The following is a 10,365-nucleotide window of genomic DNA, read 5'->3' on the forward strand; positions in this document are numbered from 1 at the left end:
AAGACCAGGTCCAAGGGACCTGGTGAGGTGGCGTACACCAGGCGTAACCTGAGCATAGACCCCGTGCCCAGCCCCCTCGTGCGACCTTCCCGAGGGAAAGTAGCATGGTGAGGCTGAGCGGCGAGCCTGGTGGCTCTCCTGAGGTTATTGCAGCCGCTAGGTTGCCCTCAGTTGTTTATTCACCAGCGCGGAGCATGGTGCTTCCGCTCTTGCATGGGCATAGCCGCTCCTCGACCGTGTCGTCCGCCAGCACGGAGCATGGGGCTTCCACTGGTTCATGGGTGGGAGCTCCCTCTCGGGGGAGACTGGGGGGCGTGTACAGCCCCGTCCTGACACGTGGCTTGCACGACAGGACTAGATGAGGTGTATATGGGCACTCGTGAGCCAGCGCGGGACTCACAAGGCCCTACCTCAAGGCGAGCTGCGCCTGAATTTGGTTCGAAACATTTGTGAGGGTCCTACGAGATGTTTAGGCAGCCTACGTCTTGAGAAGGCCAAACACCAACGACCCCAGGAGGTGACGTGAATGGGGCCGGCCCGCCAAACAGAGCTCGGCCGTTGGGTTTGTCGATGCTGCAGGCACGGACCCAAGCACAGACACCGTGCCCAGTCTTCTCATACGAAGGTCCTGAAGAAAGACAACTGTCGCGCGGCTCCCGCGGTGGCGAGGCACCGGGTCGCGCGCCCTAACTTATCCGCTCCCGATTAGCTCATGCGAGAACAAGGCACCGAGGACCATGGGAGGTGATGTGCACGGGAGCTGACCCACGAGCTAGAGCTCAGCCACTTGGGTTTAGAGACGCTGCAGGGACGGACCCGAGCATAGACGATGTGCCAGTCCTTAATCATGAGGCGGTGGTGGGTGGGTTTGCAAGGGCGTACGACGTTCATGGTGACGAAGCACCGGACAGACAGGTGATAATCATAGAGCAACTCATGGAGGGGTAAGGCCAGTTCTGATAGATGCAAAGAACTATACATGCCGCAAGGACGGACCCGTATGGCTTGGGGATAATGCAGCCCGAGGGGCGCCCCCAACTGAACAAACCAAAAAGCGTCACCTGGCACCGTTGCTGAAGAGGTGTGGAGTAGCTGAAGACGCATGCCGCAGAAGTCATTCCTCACGAGCCATCCAAGCCCTGAGCATCGTGAGGCTCCGGAGGCCCGGAGGGCTCGCGAGGGTCCCGCGGCTCCTCTGATAGGATCGCCTGGTGCCTGGCCTCGTGAGCCGCCAGGATGCCCCGCATGTAGCGCTGGTGCATGGCAGCCCTGTTCAGCAGACCGAAACGCATGCGAACGTAGCTGTGAGGGGGGCCCTCGCACCGACCAACGTGGGACGGCCAGAAGAGCTCCAGAGACGCGGCTCTATTAAGCCCTGGGATGTTGACGCAGACGCGCAGCTCCCTGCCCCCGTCAGGGGCGGGAGCTGTGCTGGGGGTGCCGGGAGACGCTCGCCTCGCATGGTTCTTGCCTCCTGAAGCTCCTTGACTGCCTCAGTGATGTACTCCTGAGCGCCTGGTGCCTCGCGCCCTACGCTCTCCACACGGAAGCGCGCGTTGAAGCACGCCTCCACATGGTGCCCGAACGCCTCCCTCGTGCCGCCGACCAGCTCTGAGGCCCTCCAGAGGAGAGCCCTCGAGCCCAGCCTGAGAGGGACGCCGGGCGCGCCTTCCGAGAGGGGAAGGCGCCCCGTCAGTGGGCGTAGGTCCTGAAGCACGATCGTCGGACGCCCAGTCCTCCTGAGGTCCTTGGTGGAGCAGCTGCTACTTCTTCTTGGGGATGACCTTAGGAGGATAGGTGGTGCCCTCATCATCTGGGTTCTCGACTGCTGCAGCCTGGTAGGCGCGCTCGAGTGAGCACACTGAAACAAAATATGACCTAGGCAATAATAAAGTTTTTATTTATATTTCCTTATATCATGATAAATGTTTATTAATCATGCTACAAGTGTATTAACCAGAAACTTGATACATGCGTGGATACATAGACAAAACTCAGTGTCCCTAGTATGCCTCTACTAGACTAGCTCGTTGATCAAAGATTGTTAAGTTTCCTAACCATAGACATGTGTTGTCATTTGATTAACGAGATCACATCATTAGGAGAATGATGTGATGGACAAGACCCATCCGTTAGCTTAGCATAATGATCATTAGATTTATTGCTATTGCTTTCTTCATGACTTATACATATTCCTTTGACTATGAGATTATGCAACTCCTGAATACCGGAGGAACACCTTGTGTGCTATCAAACGTCACAACGTAACTGGGTGATTATAAAGATGCTCTACAGGTGTCTCCGAAGGTGTTTGTTCGGTTGGCATAGATCAAGATTAGGATTTGTCACTCCGAGTATCAGAGAGGTATCTCTGGGCCCTTTCGGTAATACACAACATGATAAGCCTTGCAAGCAATGTGACTAATGAGTTAGTTGTGGGATGATGTATTATGGAATGAGTAAAGAGGTTTGCCGGTAACGAGATTGAACTAGGTATGAAGATACCGACGATTGAATCTCGGGCAAGTAACATACCGATGACAAAGGGAATGACGTATGTTGTCATTACGGTTTGACCGATAAAGATCTTCGTAGAATATGTAGGAACCAATATGAGCATCCAGGGTCCGCTGTTGGTTATTGACCGGAGATGTGTCTCAGTCATGTCTACATAGTTCTCAAACCCGTAGGGTCCGCACGCTTAACGTTCGATGGCGATTTGTATTGTGAGTTATGTGTTTTGGTGACCGAAGATTGTTCGGAGTCCTGGATGAGATCACGGACATGACGAGGAGTCTCGAAATGGCCGAGAGGTAAAGATTGATATATTGGACGATAGTATTCTGACACCGGAATGGTTCCGGAGTGTTTCGGGTATTTATCGGAGCACCGGGAGGTTACCGAAACCCCCGGGGGAAGTAATGGGCCACATGGGCCATAGGGGAGAGGCAGGACAGCCCACAAGGGGGTGCCCCCCCATGGGGAGTCCTAATTGGACAAGGGGAGGGGGTGCGGCCCCCCTTCCCTCTCCTTCTCCTTCTCCTTCCCCCTTTCCCTCTCCGGTAAAAGGAAGGGGGGTCTGAATTGGACTTGGAGTCCTAGTAGGACTCCTCCCCACTTGGGGGCGTGCCTAGGCCGGCCTCCTCCCCTCTTCTCCTTTATATACGGGGGCGGGGGGGGGCACCTCTAAGCACATCAATTGTTTCTTAGCCGTGTGTGGTGCCCCCTCCACCGTTTACTCCTCCGGTCATATTGTCGTCGTGCTTAGGCGAAGCCCTGCGCGGATCACATCACCATCACCATGTCGTCATGCTGACGAAACTCTCCGTCGACACTTTGCTGGATCAAGAGTTCGAGGGACATCATCGAGCTGAACGTGTGCTGAACTCGGAGGTGCCGTACGTTCGGTACTTGATCGGTTGATTCGTGAAGACGTTCGACTACATCAACCGCGTTAATCTAACGCTTCCGCTTTTGGTCTATGTGGGTACGTGGACACACTCTTCCCCTCTCGTTGCTATGCATCTCCTAGATAGATCTTGCGTGATCGTAGGAAATTTTTGAAATTGCATGCTACGTTCCCCAACACACACGGCATCCTTTTCGTCACAGGCGACCGTGATGATGCCTCCGCTCCCCGGCATCTTGACGACGTTGTAGCCATGGTGAGTCACAGCCATAAACCTGGCCAGAGCCAGGTATCCAAGGATGGCGTTGTACGGGAGGTGAATGTGGGCGACATCGAAGTCGATGAGCTCAGTGCGGTAGTTATCACGCTTGCCGAAGGTGACAGGGAGGCGGATCTGCCCTATCGGGGTGGTGGAGCCATCGGTCACTCATGAGAAAGGCTTGGTAGGCAGAAGCTGGTCGTACGGCACCTAGAGCCTGTCGAACGTCTCGACGGAGAGGACATTGAGTCCCGCGCTGCCATCGATGAGTGTCTTGGTGATGAGGACGTTGCTGATGGTAGGCGAGCAGAGCATCGGGAGCGCGCCGGCAGTGGCCGCGCACTTGAGCTGATCAGTAGAGTCGAAGGTGATGGCGTACTTGGACCACTTGAGCGGACGCGTTGCCTCGAGCTTGGGGAGGGCCGCATTCACCTCGCGAGCGAACTGCTTGAAGATGCGATGGGAGGCAGGAGCCTGAGCGCCGCCTAGGATGCAAGCGATGGCACGAGGCTCTTGGAAGCCCCCAGCCCCACCATCTTGGTGGTGGTCATCATTCCTCCTTGGCGGTGGCGGCAATGGAGGAAGGCCAGCATTTCCCTGAGGACGGTCCTCACGAGGTTGATCTCTCTAGGGGCCCTTGCGAGGTGGGCCCTGCCAGCTGTCCTCACGAGGCTGATTGCGCCAGTCCTGGCAGGGGTCGCGGTTGTCCTAGCGTCCTGCGCCTCAGCCTACTCCACGGCCATAGCCTCGGTCGTTGCGGTCGGGGCAACGACCGAGGCGCCCGTCACGGATGGCCCTGAGCTCTTGGCAGTCATTGGTGTTGTGGTTGTGCACATTGTGGAAGACGCAGAATGGGCAGCTACCCTTGGATGACTCCGGGTGGTCGCAGTCGCGCTTCATCTCAGGTTCGGCCGTGAGCATAGCTGGACCCTTGTGCTTCACGTCCTTGGCCTTAGCCTTCTTGTCTTCTAGGTCGGCCTTCGGGAGCTCAAGGAGGGAGAGGCGACCTTCCTCGGCCCTCGCGCACCTAGTTGCCATGTTGAACATCTCCAGGGCCGAGCATAGGTCCTCGTGTATGGCAAGCTCTTCTTTCATCTTGACGTCTCGGACGCCATCGGTGAACGCCGAAATGATGGCCTCATCCGACACCTTGGGAATCTTGAGGCGAACGTTGGTGAAGCACTGGATGTATTTGTGCAAGGTCTCTCCTGGCTGCTGCTGGATGCGCCGCTGGTCACCCGCAGCGGGTGCGTGGTCGCGAGTGCCCTGGAAGTTGGCGATGAAGCACTCTCGCATCTCATCCCGCGGGGAGGTTCAGGAGCCACGAGCGCGCGCCATCCTTTAGGGCCATGGGGAACCAGTTCGCCATGACTTTTTCGTCGCCGTTGGCCGCCTCGATGCTCAGCTCATAGATCTGAATGAACTTGGCAGGGTCAGGGGTGCCGTCATAGCGCGGATGCAGGTCTGGCTTGAACTTCCCTGGCCAGACAACGCGGCGCAGCTCCGGGGTGAATGCACGACTGCCCGCCGAGGTCACGGGAACCCGTCGTGGAGGGGGAGCCTGGTCTTGGCGCTCGCGCACCAACGCCTCGGGCGGCACGCGGTCTTGACGTGGCGGTGCTGGGAGCGCATGCACCTCTCCTTGGGGCCGCTGCACCACCTGACAGCTTTCTTCGTCTCGCGCCGGCGCCCTGCACGGAGGGTCATGCCATGGAGCCTCATGCCTTGGCTCGGGGACGACGTCTTGCCTCGGAGGTGGAGGAGGCGCACCGTGGGCCACGTCACCCGCGAGAGGCGGCGGGGGAGGCAGCGAGCGGGATGGTGTAGGGGCCTCTCCAGCAGCACTGACGAGCTCGGCGATGCGGTCCAGGCAGTCCTCGTAGAGGTCGTCGGTCGGGCGATAGCGCAGAAGCTCGCGTGCCATGAGCAACACAGCCTGCGCGTTCGCCGGCCCGCGACGAGCATGGGAGGACAAAGCGGTCGCCGGGGTCATCTATGGAGTGGTGGTGCGTTCATCACACCGCACAGAAGGCTGAAGCGACGAAGCCTGCTGCTCATTGGCCGCAGGGCCGGTGGCGGCGTTGGCCGCAGGCGATGGGGAACGACGGGGAGCACCGTGGCCTGCAGGCGCTGTCTGGGCGACACGGGCAGCAAGGGCGGCCCGGCGCTCAGCTCGAACCCAACGAGCGTCGACCATGAGGACGGCGGAATGGCGGCGGATCAACTGATGAGAGAGAGGCTTCGATGCACCCCTATCTGGTGCACCAAATGTTGGATTTTTCGGGGCTCCACAGGCCCAAGATAGATTCAAACTTTGGGGTGCGTGCGAAGAACTCAACCTCCCCAGTCTACCAACCCGTAGATCTCACGGCCGAACTGGATCAACTGGAATGGAAAGGGACACAACAGTTTACCCAGGTTCGGGCCACCTTGCGGTGTAATACCCTACTCCTGCTTTGTGGTGGATTAGCCTCGAGGTAGGCTGAGGATGAACTGGTACAAAGGGAGAACAACCTCAGGAGGTGTGTTCTTGTGTTTGTGTGAGTTGGTGAGGGTGCGGATGGTCTGAATGATCCTCCTCTCTATGGTGGTGGCTAGGCTATCCTTATAGTGGCCTTGGTCCTCTTCCCCAAAATGAAGGTGGGAAGGGATCCCACAACGACCAAAATCGAAGGGAGACAACTAGTACATCTTATCTTGACGAAAGGTGGTCTTCGTCTGCAAAGCTGCTGGTCGTGACGTCGTGGTGGGCTCGGAGATGACCTCCGTCCTGGCGGTCCTGGTCTTGTAGCACGGAAATGAAAGCCTTTGGTTGATTCCTCGGGACTCCACGCCCGCGCTTGCCTCTTTACCACCAAAGAGGAAACATGATGTACTGCACCCGCTGGCGCCCGCCTGGCCTTGGTTGTCATGGCTTGCGTCATCTGAACCTCACGAGGTGAGGTCTTGCATAGGAATCTCCGCTCCTCAGGGGTCAGCCTAAGGAGGCCGCTCCTTCTGGAGGTCCTGGCATCGTCCACCTCGCGAGGCTTGGCCCCTCGCGAGGGTCTTGTGTCGTCGATGCTGAAGATGGGTCGTACCAGGCCATTGATTGAGCCATGCCATGGGCCGCAAGCAGGAAAGTCTGGGTACCCCGGTTCCCAGTACGCCGACACTAACCATGGACCTGAGTTGTCATTTGATAACGAGATCACATCATTAGGACAATTATGTGATGGACAAACCCAACCGTAAGCTTAGCATCAGATTGTTTCGTTGTTTGCTATAGCTTCTTCATATCAGGTATCAATTCCTTAGACCATGAGATCATGCCACTCCTGGATACTGGAGGAATGCCTTGTGTGCTATCAAACATCACTTCATAACTGGGTGATCATAAAGGTGCTCTATAGGTATCTCCGAAGGTGTCTATTGGGTTGCATGGATCGAGACTGGGATTTGTTGCTCCATGTGATGGAGAGATATCTCTGGGCCCTCTCGGTAATACAACATCATAAGAAGCTTCATATGACTAATGAGTTTAGTCATGGGATCTTGTATTACAGAACGAGTAAAGAGACTTATCGGTAACGAGATTGAACTAGGTATGGAGATGCCGATGATCGAATCTCGGCCAAGTAACATATCGCCGGACAAAGGGAATAGCAATGGGATTGTCTGAATCCTTGATATCGTCGTTCAATCAATAAATATCTTTCTTGAATATGTAGGAACAAATATGGGCATCTAGGTTCCGCTATTGGTTATTGACCGGAGAGGATTCTCGGTCCTTTCTGCATGATTCTCGAACCCATAGGGTCGCACACTTATCGTTCGGTAGCGCTAGGGTAGTATTGAGATATTAATAGTGAAAAATATGAAGGTTGTTTGGAGTCCTAGATGGGATCCGGGAGGTCACGAGGAGCTCCGGAATGGTCCCAAGGAGCTCCGGAAAGTTGTTGTCGGGGTTCCGGGAAAAAGTCCGGTTTTTTCGGTATTGTACCGAGAAGCCACTGGAAGGTTCCAGAGGGTTCCGGAGGGGTCCGGAAGTCCTAGGAGGGTTCCACCACGTCCCATACAGTAGCATGGGCTATAGGGGGGCGCCCTAGCCTTAGTGGGCCAGGGGAACCAGCCCCTACAAGGCCCATGCGCATGGGGGACGGGAAACCCTAAGGGGGAGGGCCTCCACTTGAATTGGAGGGCACTTCTCCCCCCTTGGCCACCGCCCCTACCTTGGGAGGAGGTCTACGGCTGCCACACCCCTCCCTCACCCCTATATATAGTGGGGAGGCACAGGGGGCAGCCATCCCTTCCGTACTTGCCCCGTCTCCCTCCCGTTACTCCTCCATGTTTCGTCAGCGCTTGGCGAAGCCCTGCCGGAGTTCCGCTGCCACCAGCACCACCACGCCGTCGTGTTGGTTCAGATCTCATCTACCTCCTCTCCATCCCTTGCTGGATCAAGAAGGAGAGGATGCCGCCGAGCCGTACGTGTGCTCAACTCGAAGGTGCCGCACATGCGGTACTTGGATCGCGACGTGAGTACGACTATGCCAACCACGATCTCTAGATCGTTAACGCTTTCGATCTATGCTACTTCTTGAGCTTGTGGTTATTTTTCCCTTGAAGAGGAAAGGGTGATGCAGCAAAGTAGAGATAAGTATTTCCCTCAGTTAAGAATCAAGGTATCAATCCAGTAGGAGGCACAAGCAAGTCTCCAATCTATGCACCTGCACAAACTAACAAGCACTTGCACTCAATGCGAAAAAGGGATTTTCAATCCCTTCACGGTCTCAAACAAGAGTGAGATCTAATAGGGATAGGTATAAAATATAAAAAAAAAGGCAAACTAAAATAAATCTAAATAAATTGTAGCAAGGTATTTTTTGGTTTTTTTTGGTTTATAGATCTGAAAATATATGATGGAAAATAGACCCGGGGGCCATAGGTTTCACTAGAGGCTTCTCTCTTGAAAGAAAACATATGGTGGGTAAACAAATTACTGTCGAACAATTGATAGAAAAGCGCAAAGTTATGATGATATCCAAGGCAATGATCATGAATATAGTCATCATGTCCGTGTCAAGTAGACCGACTCCTGCCTGCATCTACTACTATTACTCCACACATCGACCGCATTCTAGCATGCATCTAGAGTATTAAGTTCATAAGAACGGAGTAACACCTTAAGTAAGATGACATGATGTAGAGGGATAAACTCAAGCAATATGATGAAAACCCCATCTTTTTACCCTTGATGGCAACAATACAATACGTGCCTTTCTACCCCTACTATGTCACTGGGTGAGGACACCGCAAGATTGAACCCAAAACTAAACACCTCTCCCATTGCAAGAAAAACCAATCTAGTTGGCCAAACCAAACCGAAAGAGAAATACAAAGATATTTGATCATGCATAAAAGAGTTCAGAAAAGGATCAAATTATATTCATAGATAATCTGATCATAAATCCACAATTCATCGGATCTCGACAAACACACGGCAACAGAATATTACATCGGATAGAACTCCAAGAACATCGAGGAGAACATGGTATTGAAGATCATAGAGAGAGAAGAAGCCATCTAGCTACTAGCTATGGACCCATAGGTCTGTGGTAAACTACTCACGCTTCATCAGAAGGGCAACAAGGTTGATGTAGATGCCCTTCGTGATCGAAACCCCCACCGGCAGGGTGCCAGAAAAGGCCCCAAGATAGGATCTCACGGGAACAGAGGCTTGCGGCGGCGAAAAAGTATTTTGGTGGATGCCTCTGGTGGTTTGGGAATATTTGGGTATTTATGGAGCAAGAATTAGGGTTGGACGACACCCTTGGGGCCCACAAGCCCTCAGGGCGCACTTAGGAGGCTTGTGGCCTCCTCGGCCATCTTCTGACCCCCTCTCCAAGTTTCGTGGATGTCCTCTGGTCCAAGAAAAATCATCGCAAAAGTTTTATTCCGTTTGGACTCCGTTTGATATTCCTTTTCTATAAAACTCAAAAACAAGAAAAAAAACATAAACTGGCACGGGGCTGTAGGTTAATAGGTTAGTCCCCAAAATAATATAAAATAGCATATTAATGCATATAAAACATCCAAAATAGATAATATAATAGCATGGAACAATAAAAAATTATAGATACATTGGAGACGTATTAGTCTACAAGGATATGTAGACGCCACTCCCCTCTCATTGATGTACATCTCCTAGATTAGATCTTGGGTGTTCATAGGATTTTTTTTTTGATTTTCATGCTTCGTTCCCCATCAGTGGCATCATGAGCTAGGTCTATGCGTAGATGTATATGCACGAGTAGAACACAAAGAAGTTGTGGGCGTTGATGTTCAAACGGCTTACTTCCCTTGTCTTATTTGGATTTGGCGGTATTGTGGGATGAAGCGGCTCAGACCAACCTTACATGTCCACGCACATGAGACCGGTCCCACTGTTTGACATGCAACTTGTAGTGCATAAAAGTGGCTTTGCGGATGTCTGTCTCTCCCACTTTAGTTGAATCTGATTTGACAAGGGCAGTCCTTATAGAAGGTTAAAAGGCAACTTGTATATCACTGTTGTGGGTTTGCGTAGATAAGAACAGCTCTTATAGTTTGCCCAAGCATCCACGTAAAAATTGCAACAACAAAGTAGAGGATGTCTAACTTGTTTTTGCAGGGCCTGTTGTGATGTGGTATATGTTGATGTATGAGATGATCATGTTTG

Source organism: Aegilops tauschii, chromosome 4 (genome assembly GCF_002575655.3).
Source record: "Aegilops tauschii subsp. strangulata cultivar AL8/78 chromosome 4, Aet v6.0, whole genome shotgun sequence".
NCBI lineage: Eukaryota > Viridiplantae > Streptophyta > Magnoliopsida > Poales > Poaceae > Aegilops > Aegilops tauschii.